The 9,945-nt window shown below is 32.4% G+C and overlaps 1 pseudogene; it reads left to right on the top strand.

Moving 5' to 3' along the window:
• The window catches only part of LOC116000518, an 8,965-nt pseudogene extending 1,508 nt beyond the window's left edge, over window positions 1-7,457 (top strand).
• Window positions 7,458-9,945: the final 2,488 nt, after the last annotated feature.

Below are 9,945 nucleotides of genomic sequence, written 5' to 3'. Positions count from 1 at the left end.
TTTTTTTTTTTTTTTTTTTTTTTTTTTTTTTTTTTTTTTTTTTTTTTTTTTTTTTTTTTTTTTTTTTTTTTTTTTTTTTTTTTTTTTTTTTTTTTTTTTTTTTTTTTTTTTTTTTTTTTTTTTTTTTTTTGCTTCGTTTTATTTTTAGTTTTTGTTATGTGTTTTTAACGTTCATTTTTTATTATAGTACTTTTATTTTCTAAACTGGTGTTTTACATTAGGAGTGTTTGCATTTGATAGTTTAAAAAAAAAAATAAAATTATTTATAAACCCAGAGCATTACAAATAAAACTAGGACAGCGAGTTTGTTGGGGGTCCGGTTCTGGAAGAGGAAGCGAAGCAGCGATGGCCTCACCGCTACCAGAAGGTTTGAGCTTGAAATTGCATTTGATCTCTTCTTATTTATTGGCTTGATGCGGTTTAAATTGAGTTACTACATTTTTTTTGTTTATTTTGTTGTGTTTTGCTATGCATTTCTTGATTAAATATTTCTGGTTATAGGGCACTGAGAACTCAAATGGTGGAACTATGAGTATAACTAGGTAAATTTCCTCTGCTGGTGAATGCCCCATTTATGTATTGTTTCAATGAATTTATTCAATCAAAGATTTAGATTTTTGTAGTGTTTTGTGTATGTTCTGATTAGATAATATAATAAATTTGTAATTAATTGGTGGTACAGCCAAGATGAACCTGCTGGGGTACTTCAGGCTAAGAGACATTTACAGCAGCAAAAGTTGATGGCCTGGTTTATAAGCTTGGGGATGATGCTTATGTTGAGGTAAGGTTCTGATTTGTCTTTTACTTTTGTCATTAGGATGTGATACTTAGTTTTTAGTAAATATTCATTGAAAATTGTTGGATAATTCCTTCTGTGGTATTATCACTCTTCTGTTTCAAACAATAGGAACCAAGGTTAAATAAAGAAATTTATTGAAAAAGGACCTTTTTGTGAATGTATTTACCACAGCTTCTCTAGGTTTCTATATACGAATTTCACGCCTTATGTACTTGGTAACAAATGGATGCTCTTAAGGTTTGCTCTACATTTTTGATCTTATTAAAATTTTTTATTGTGATGTTTCCTCTGTTCAGGCTGGAGAGGGTGAGGATAATTACATCTGCAGAATTATAGAAATGTTTGAAGCAGTTGATGGTGTACCTTATTTTACAGCACAATGGTACTATAGAGCCAAGGACACTGTAAGTACTTGAATCGTTGCCAGTGAGTTTTACAATTGCTACTTCATCCTAAATGATAATTTAACAATGGTTCCTTTATTAGGTTATCAAAGGGTGTGATGAGTTTGTTGACCAACAGAGTGTCTTCTCTTCTGAAGTTAAGGATGATAACACCATTGATTGTTGACAATGTCAATATTCATCGCATACCTTCCAATGTATGTTGCTACTTGATTACTGAGCATATTTAACTCATTGCTATTAGGGTTCTGATTTATCACAGGATAATTCCAATTCAAGGGACAACATAAAAGCTGTTTGTGACTTATATTGACTTGCCACCTGGTTGGTTTTTTAGGGAAAGAATTCCATTCCATGCAATCAGCTAACTGAAGGCTATGATGTTATGCTCTGTATAATTGAACAGGTTCAACTGAAGGCTAAGCGCATGTGTGGCCCTGCATAACTTTTAGAGGTTTTTTGTGTTTTTAATATGTTTTTACCCGTTTATGGTGTATGTTTGTAGCTTGTTAATTTTTTTTAATAATTTTTTTATTATTTAATTCATTGCATTTTTAGTGATTTTCAACTATGTTTTAAATATTTAACTCTTTTACTTTTAGGGGTAATTTTCATTAAATATTTCCAAAGTTTTCTTTATTTTTTAAAAATAAATTTTCAGAGTTACTTTTTTCAATTTTATTTCTTTTATTTCTTTTAAACGTTTTCCTGTCTTCTTGGGTACTCTGTGCTTCCTTTACGGATTTTTTTTTCTCTGTTAAAATTTCCATCTTTTTACCAATTTTTAAAAGTTTTAGTGTTATTTCTATGTATTTTAGTTTTTAGTGTGTATTTTCAAAGTTCATTTAACAATTTTGTAATTATATTTTAAAATAACTAATAGGTATTTTATTAGGTTTATTTAATTTGTTTTGAATTGATTTTCAGAATTTCAGCTTAAAAAAAAAAACATTTCTAGTTCTTTTATTTGTTTATTTACTTCACTTTTCATCCATTTTAAGGATTTTTTTTTTTGTTTTATTTATTTTTTGTTTCTTTTTTCCCTATCATGTAATTTCTCACTTTTTTTCGGTTCTTCTGGATAAGCTTGCTTCCAAAACTAAAGGAGCGTGGTTCAGTGGTGTTAATATTTTCACAGTTCTTCAGATCTATAAATGGTATTATTGTTCCCTTCTATAAACTTTTGTGGCATGGTATTGACTGAGCAATTTCCTCTTATCTTGTAATGCAGATGACCAGACTTTTACACATCCTTGAAGACTACTTAATGTACCGTGGCCATCAATATTGCCGGATTGACGGAAATACTGGTGGGGAGGATCGTGATGCTTCAACAAGCCAGGAAGTTATAAATTTCCTTTCTTGTTATCAACTAGGGCTGGGGGTATTGGAATCAATCTGGCGACTGCTGATATTGTGATACTTTACGACAGTGATTGGTAGGATATTCAACATTTCATGTTTCTGGCACTGGATGCTATTAGTTTTATAACCCGATTGTGTTCACCAACATTTCAGGAATCCACAGGTTGATTTGCAAGCTCAGGATCTTGCTCATAGGATTGGTCAGAAGGAAGTTCAAGTGTTCTGTTTTGCACTGAGGTTTGTTCAATTTTATCTTTAATATTTTAACTCAGCATGGACATAAATTAATATTTTTAAATTATAATTCTATGAGCAGTATACTATTGAGGAAAAGGTGATTGAAAGAGCTTATAAGAAGCTTGCACTTGATACTTTGTTAATCCAGCAAGGAAGACTGACAGAGCAAAAAGGTAAGGTTTCTCATGGTTTTGCCATTTTTGATATATAGCTGTGATCTGTAATAACTAATTTGGATCCTTGGCTTGAGTCACTGCAGCTGTAAATAAGGATTAGCTACTGTAGATGGTGAGGTTTGGTGCTGAGATGGTTTTCAGTTCCAAGGATAGCACAATCAGAGATGAAGATATATATAGGATCATTGCTAAAGGAGAAGAGGCTACAGCTGAACTTGATGCCAAGATGAAGAAGTTTACAGAAGATGCTATCAAGTTTAAGATGGATGACCTTATGCTATCAAGTTTTTTTTTCCTCCCTCTCTCTCTCTCTCCCCCCCCGTGGGCTAATCTAGATCTCATTTTATGCAGCTGCTGATATCTATGACTCCAATGATGAAAATGTTAGTTGGTCTATGATCTTTTGTTTTTTGGGGTTCTTTTTTTGTTACTTGTTGCTGATGAAGGATGGAAATAAGGTTGATCTTAAGAAGATTGCCAGTGAAAATTGGATTGAGCCACCAAGAAGAGAGAGAAAGTGCAAGTATGCTAATTGCCAGCTGACTAATAAAATTATCTTTTTGTTGAATGATTTTTGACCCTTCTCTTTGTCAATAGTTACTCGAAGTTGGAATATTTCAAGCAAACAATGCGACAGAATGGTCCTTCAAGACCCAAAGAGCCTCGAATTCCTTGCATGCCTCAGTTGTAAGGAGCTCCTGTGATATTTTATTTTAGAATATTTTATCTACTTGACCTAAACCTTTTAATTTTCTTCTACTTTCTATGTCTTGCAGGCATGACTTCCAATTCTTTAACACACAGAGACTAAGTGAGCTGTTTGAGAAGGAAGTTCGCTCCCTCATGGTGGGTCATGGTTCTTCTCTCCATTTCAATTAACTACTTGAAATAAGGTATGTTAACAACCAGTCCTTTGTTTCCTAACCAGTGATTTCTTGCCCAGATGTGGGAGAACCTTTGACTGCTGAAGAACAGGAAGAAAAAGAATGCCTCTTGGAACAGGCAAGTGAATTCATATTTGATGATTGAATTAAAGTTGTGTTCCCACCAGCTGACTAGGGACACTTCGTTTTGGTTCTAATGTGTTCTATTTATCACAGGGTAATTCCAATTCAAGGGACATCATAAAAGCTGATTGTGATACAATGTATCTGATTCCATGCTCAACATTTTTGAACTTACCACTTTTTTTCCGTGTAAACGAGACTTCTTTTTTTTTTTTTTTTTTTTTTTTTTTCTTCAAATGTTAAAATGGAACATTGTGAAAGAGGGGACATAACTTTTTTATGCTGGTGTTACAGCTTCTTCTAGTGAGTCCATTCTACCATCTCCAGTGAGATGGATGTTGCAGAAGCTAAAGAGGGTAGTTCTGAAATGACTCTCTTGGATGTGAAATCTGCAGTATGCATTTGAAAGCTTGGGGTTAAACCATCCAGAGACAAATGTAACAATGTAACATTATCCTCTCTTATTCCTTTTCTTTTGTAGGTTGTATTTATTCATTAATTCTTATTTTTAAATAAAATTGGTGGTGGTGTTATTATTCAGGTGAGGAATGAGTCTGCTGAAGATTTCTTGTCTCTTTTGAAGGAGTGGGAGCAGCTTTGTGTATCTTGCTTGTTAACAAAAGGAAACTGCCCCCCCGCATCCTCATTTGAACATTTCAAACATTGATGGAGAGGGAGAGGATGAAAATAATGATGATGATGAAGGTGCTGAAAATGATGGAAATGGTGAAGTGTACGTGGATGACAATATTTTCGATGTTTGTTATGGAGATCCTAATTGTAATAAAAAGCCTGGACATTGTTGACTTCTTGAGACCAAGATTTCTTTTGATAAAATGTTGTTGATCTTCTGAAATTTTCAAATGCTTTTCTTGGGAGGTATGCTTTTTGAAACTTTAGTTTTGTTTTGATCCTCAAAAATGCTGAGCCATTATCTTATTATGTTAGTTTCTCCGGGCGACATTCTGCTGTGAGGCCATTCAAGGCTGAGCCAAAGCAAGTTGGTGGTTTCCTCAGCAACAGCCATTGTTGTTCCAAGTACCCTAACTTTCGCTTGAATTATGTGTCTATTCATGTCTGGTTTGAGCAAGGGAGATTGAAAATAGCTGTGATGCTCTGGAGGACGATCAAACCTCTGATACTGCTCTGGATGATTTAAAACAGATTTTAAGGTTGAAAACCATTTGCAAATGTGTATTTTCTTACATTTCTGCCTGGGCACCTTTTCTGATATTGAAAATGTTTTGGATGCTTCTTTCAGTGTCAGGACCAGTGCTGTGCTGCCTCATATCCTTCCCAAGCTTGTCCACCTTCCTCTTTCGTAAGTATTGTGTCTGTTTCTTATAGCTTTTTGTATACTAGTATTTCTTTATTATTCACAAAGATCTTTGGTTTTATATCCAGTGCCTTCTATGCACATGCTTTGGGAGCTTTAGCAGAGGTTGCTGGACCTGGTCTTGATGCCCACCTTGGTAGTTCGTACCATCCTTCCTGCTTTACTCACTGCAATGGGCTATACTGATATGTTAGGAACCTAATTTTTTATGCCATAATGTCATTTAGTTGTTTTCCTCTTTCACATCATTTAAATTTGAGTCATTGCTTAAAGTTCATTTGTGTTTTGCTTTGATTTTTTTTTTTTTTTTTTTTGCATAATTTGCATGTGTCATGCTTTCACCTTGAATTGGAGCTTGGTATAGTAATTATAGTTTCTCTTTCTTTTCTTTTTTTGCTCTATAAATAGTATCTTTAACTTGCATGTTTGAAAAATATTTTGAGCATTTTTGTCAACTCCACTGGCTATGCCCAGTTTCTGGTGGTTCCTATCTGTTCATTTCCGCTATGGTCTATACTCTAGCACAGGCTTGTAGTGTCTCATATTTCTGTTCTCTTCCTTTTTATTTTCTCAGAGGGTACAGAAGTATTTGCAGAGACAGGGCTTTGATGTTGTTTATCTTCTTTCCACTGATGTTACTGGCTTGTGTCAGGCGAATAACTTAACTTAATTGATTTTATGTGGACTTCTTTGTTTTGTCCATTGCTGAATGCTGACTTTAATAAAACCCAAAATCTCTTTATGGTATTTCCAGGGCTTGCTGGGCTCAAGGGGACTGATGAGTCAAAAGCATTTCGAGCAAGAAGCAGCAATAAACTCATTCTCAACTCTGATGTCTATAATTCCTGGAGAAACTTATACTGAATTCGTTAAGGTTATCTGGTTTGTTTTGTGAAGTTTTGAATTTTTTTGTAAGTAATTCATGAAGTTCTTAGCATATTAGTTTATTACTGCTTATTGTGAGTTGAAACTTGTGTTTAATCTTCTGCAGAACTTCAATGACCTTCCAGACCGTCATGCACATGATATGTGACATTCAGGTTGATTCTTACCCTTCAAAATGGAGATCAATTATGAAAGGATAATTGCACTTCTGTTCTTTGAAATCGTTATTAATTTTACTGTCTTTTACCTGATTTCATCTTTATTATAGTGGTTTTTATCATTCATGTGTTTGTGGCACCTATAATTGTAGTATCTTCTTTACGCTTCCAAGTGTATTAAACCCAAGTCTTTTATATGTGAAAGGAAATGTATTGTTTTTGAGTGCTAAAAAAGCCTATCATCCTCACTGTGAATGCCAAATCTAAAAGGTACCATTATCTTTTTTAGTTTTTACTTAGCTTTAGATGCTCTAATTTATGTTCTCTGTATGTACTACAACAGGCTTTCTCATGCTTGTGTTCTTTTCTTCAGATCTTTCGTACTCCTGAAAGGATGCTTTCCACTGAGCAAGGAGTTTATATTGCTGAATCCATTTCAGCTAAGAACACAAAACAATCGAAAGGCCGTTTCCAAGTCTATGATAGCAATGATGACGGTAACTACATTTACCTTTTCTCCTTCTTTTGTGTATTTCTCTGTGTTATCTTTTCCCTCTACTTTCCTGATTGACTTTGAACTTGTGGCAGGACAAAGGAAATTCTAATCGTTTGCCAAGATGCGAGCTTTCTAGCAAAGATACAACTGTTGTAGGGAAAAAGGATGGCGGAATGTCAACTAAGAAATCTGGTTAGTCATGTTGCTACATTTATCTGTTGCATTTAAAATTTAATTCTATACTCATAATTGTACTAAATAGCCTAAAATTTTTAGTTTTATAATAATATCAATTGTTAGGCATTTGTTTTAAGACAGCTAAGGAAGAGGCACATGAGATGCAGCTCAGGGAGGAAGCCTGCACATACGAGAAAGAGTGATGATTGTGCAAAGTATGATACAAGGAACGCATTTCACACGTGTATAGTTATGTATACGTTGAATGCATTTGTTACTTGCGTTTAGTGTATTTTATACTATACACGCATTTGCTAATTGCTTTCGCATCCTGTATTTGGAAAAAAAAAAAAAAAGGAACGCATTTGGGAAATGCGTTTCTGCCACCAAACGCATTTCCCAAAGGAGTTTTTCCCACTTTTGTTCAGCTCCCTTCGAATTCCCTAATTTGTCAATTACTACCCATGCATGCCTATTTCAGTCATTTACCCCTAGATCGGAGGTGGAGAGAGTGATTTCACTCAGGGCTTTGTGCTGCCCATCAGCGGCATTTGCAAAGACGACGGAGAGTTTTTTGAGCTTCCCGACATGGATATTAGGGCTTGCCGTGCAGAAGCCGAGCTTTCTGAAAAAACTCAGATCATCGCAGGGTGGTTTCAGGCGTGAGAATGGAGTAGAGTGAGTTGAGATAACCGCCATCGAGGCTGTGGAACTGTGGAAGAGAGCCTGCGTAAATGTAATAGACCTTTTTGAAGGTGGAAATATATACGGGGATATCTCATATAGTCATATCTGATACGATCCGGACGAACCGTATTTTGGCTGTGCCACTCAATATTGGCTTTTTAAAAAGGGGCAAATACAGTCGCATAATGTTAGTCAAAATTGAACAATATATTACGGAGTATATGTTATGATTGAACAATATGCTATATACATATTTAATAAATTACTGAAATGATCTCAATTATAATGATTTTATCACTTTAATTATTGAGTTTTAATTTTGTCTAGTAATTTTTTTACTATTAAATTTGTATATATTTTACTATTTTAGTGATTGAATGTATTACTTTGTCCTCTTTTTTAAAACTTATTTTAGTTACTAGTTTTATACGCTCATTGCACGAATGGGTTAATGTCAAATGTTTATATTTAAATAAATATTTGAAAGTATATCAATGCAAGATTATATAGGAAAAGTTTATACATGGGTAATTGAATGTCGAATTTTTTTATTTAAATATCTAACTCAAAGTATATGAATCCAAGATAATATAGAAAATTCATTATAATTATTACTAAAATAAATGTTTGCAACCTTGTAAAATCGATAGTCTAAATATTTGGTCTAAAATGATAGTCTAAATAAATACTAATTTTAATTGGAATTTTTCTAAGTGTTCTTAATTCTCTTTTGAGTAACATTGTCATTGTCTTCATCTTTACTATTTGTTCTCTTCCTTTTTGTTGGTAGTGTGTTATTTGCAATTCGGTTATTGTTGATAGCATAGATGACAACGTCATGCAATGAGATTATGATATAGGAGCTATGGACTTTTCCTTTAGGTGTTCTGCTTGGGGTTCATTTGGTTCAACCATTATTGTTGAATGAGTTATTATTGCGGATAAAGAAATCCCTAGTTTAAGAAAAAAGATTAAATAAATTAATAAAAATTTGAAAATTTAAAATATTATGTTTTCCAAAGATATTAAAATGTAGTTTTTTGCTTCAATTTGCTGGGTAATGAGTTATTTGAGTACTTTCATTGTCAACAAATTCCCCAAGTAGTTAATATGATTGGTTTCAAACTATTCTTTTTTATTTTTTTCATGGTATTAAAGAAATACATATGTATCATTTTTTGGTGTAACTACTAATTTATTTAATTCAATAAGAGTAAAGTGGAGTGATTCCGCTTCAATTTGTTGGGTTATTATTTGAGTACTCTCTTTGTCAACCAATCCCCAAGCAGTTAATATAATTAGCTTCAAATTATTTTAAATTTTTATTTTCATAGTATTAATAAAATACTTGGTAAATAAATATATATTATTTTGTACTATAACTTTGATATTTAATTACAAGATATTGTAAAAATAAGATAATGGACAATGTAATGAATATCAATTGATAAATTTGAATGTAAAGAATCTTTGCATGAGAGAAAATAAAGACAGTATAACTAATGAAATTATTTCTCTTATTTAATTTAATTTTTTGATAATAAATAATTTTTTCAAATAAAGGTATTGTAGACACATAATTCTAAATTAAAGAAATACATATGTATCATTTTTTTTTGTAACTACTAATTTATTTAATTTAATAAGAGTAAAATAGAGTGAGAAACTTAATTATGTCAAATTTGATTGAGATGAGGTTCGAACCTAAGACCTTTCTTATTTTAATTAATGTGTAAGTTAAAAGTTAACGGAATATTACAGAGAAGAGAATATTTAACGGACAACTTAACGGATAATCATAAAAGTAAGGTTAAATTAGGTAATCTTTATTAATAATATTAATTTGAATTATCTTAACCATCTATTTGATTAAATAATTCATCTGAACCATCCATTTGATTAAATAATTTGACCGCCATTTTTTCTACCCATTTTAGGCCTAACTCTCTTTGGCTCTTATTAGTATAGTAGATATGTATCTATGTATAATATAAATGCTCAATAATTTTTTGTCCAAACTTTTTTTATGTGAAATATTTTGTATATGTTCAATAATTATGCCAACTTTGATTGGGATGTGGTTCGAACCTAAGACCTTCATTATTAAAATCAATAAGTAAGTTAAAAATAATAAATATTTCGTTACTAAAGTTTACACTAACCGAGTGTAGCGGTATTTAGGAAAAGTAAATGATATAATAGAGTGTGAAGAAGGAAA

Source organism: Ipomoea triloba, chromosome 1 (assembly GCF_003576645.1).
Source record: "Ipomoea triloba cultivar NCNSP0323 chromosome 1, ASM357664v1".
Taxonomy (NCBI): Eukaryota; Viridiplantae; Streptophyta; class Magnoliopsida; order Solanales; family Convolvulaceae; genus Ipomoea; species Ipomoea triloba.
The sequence above is the reverse complement of the archived record's forward strand: the minus strand, read 5'-3'. Positions and strand labels throughout refer to the sequence as shown.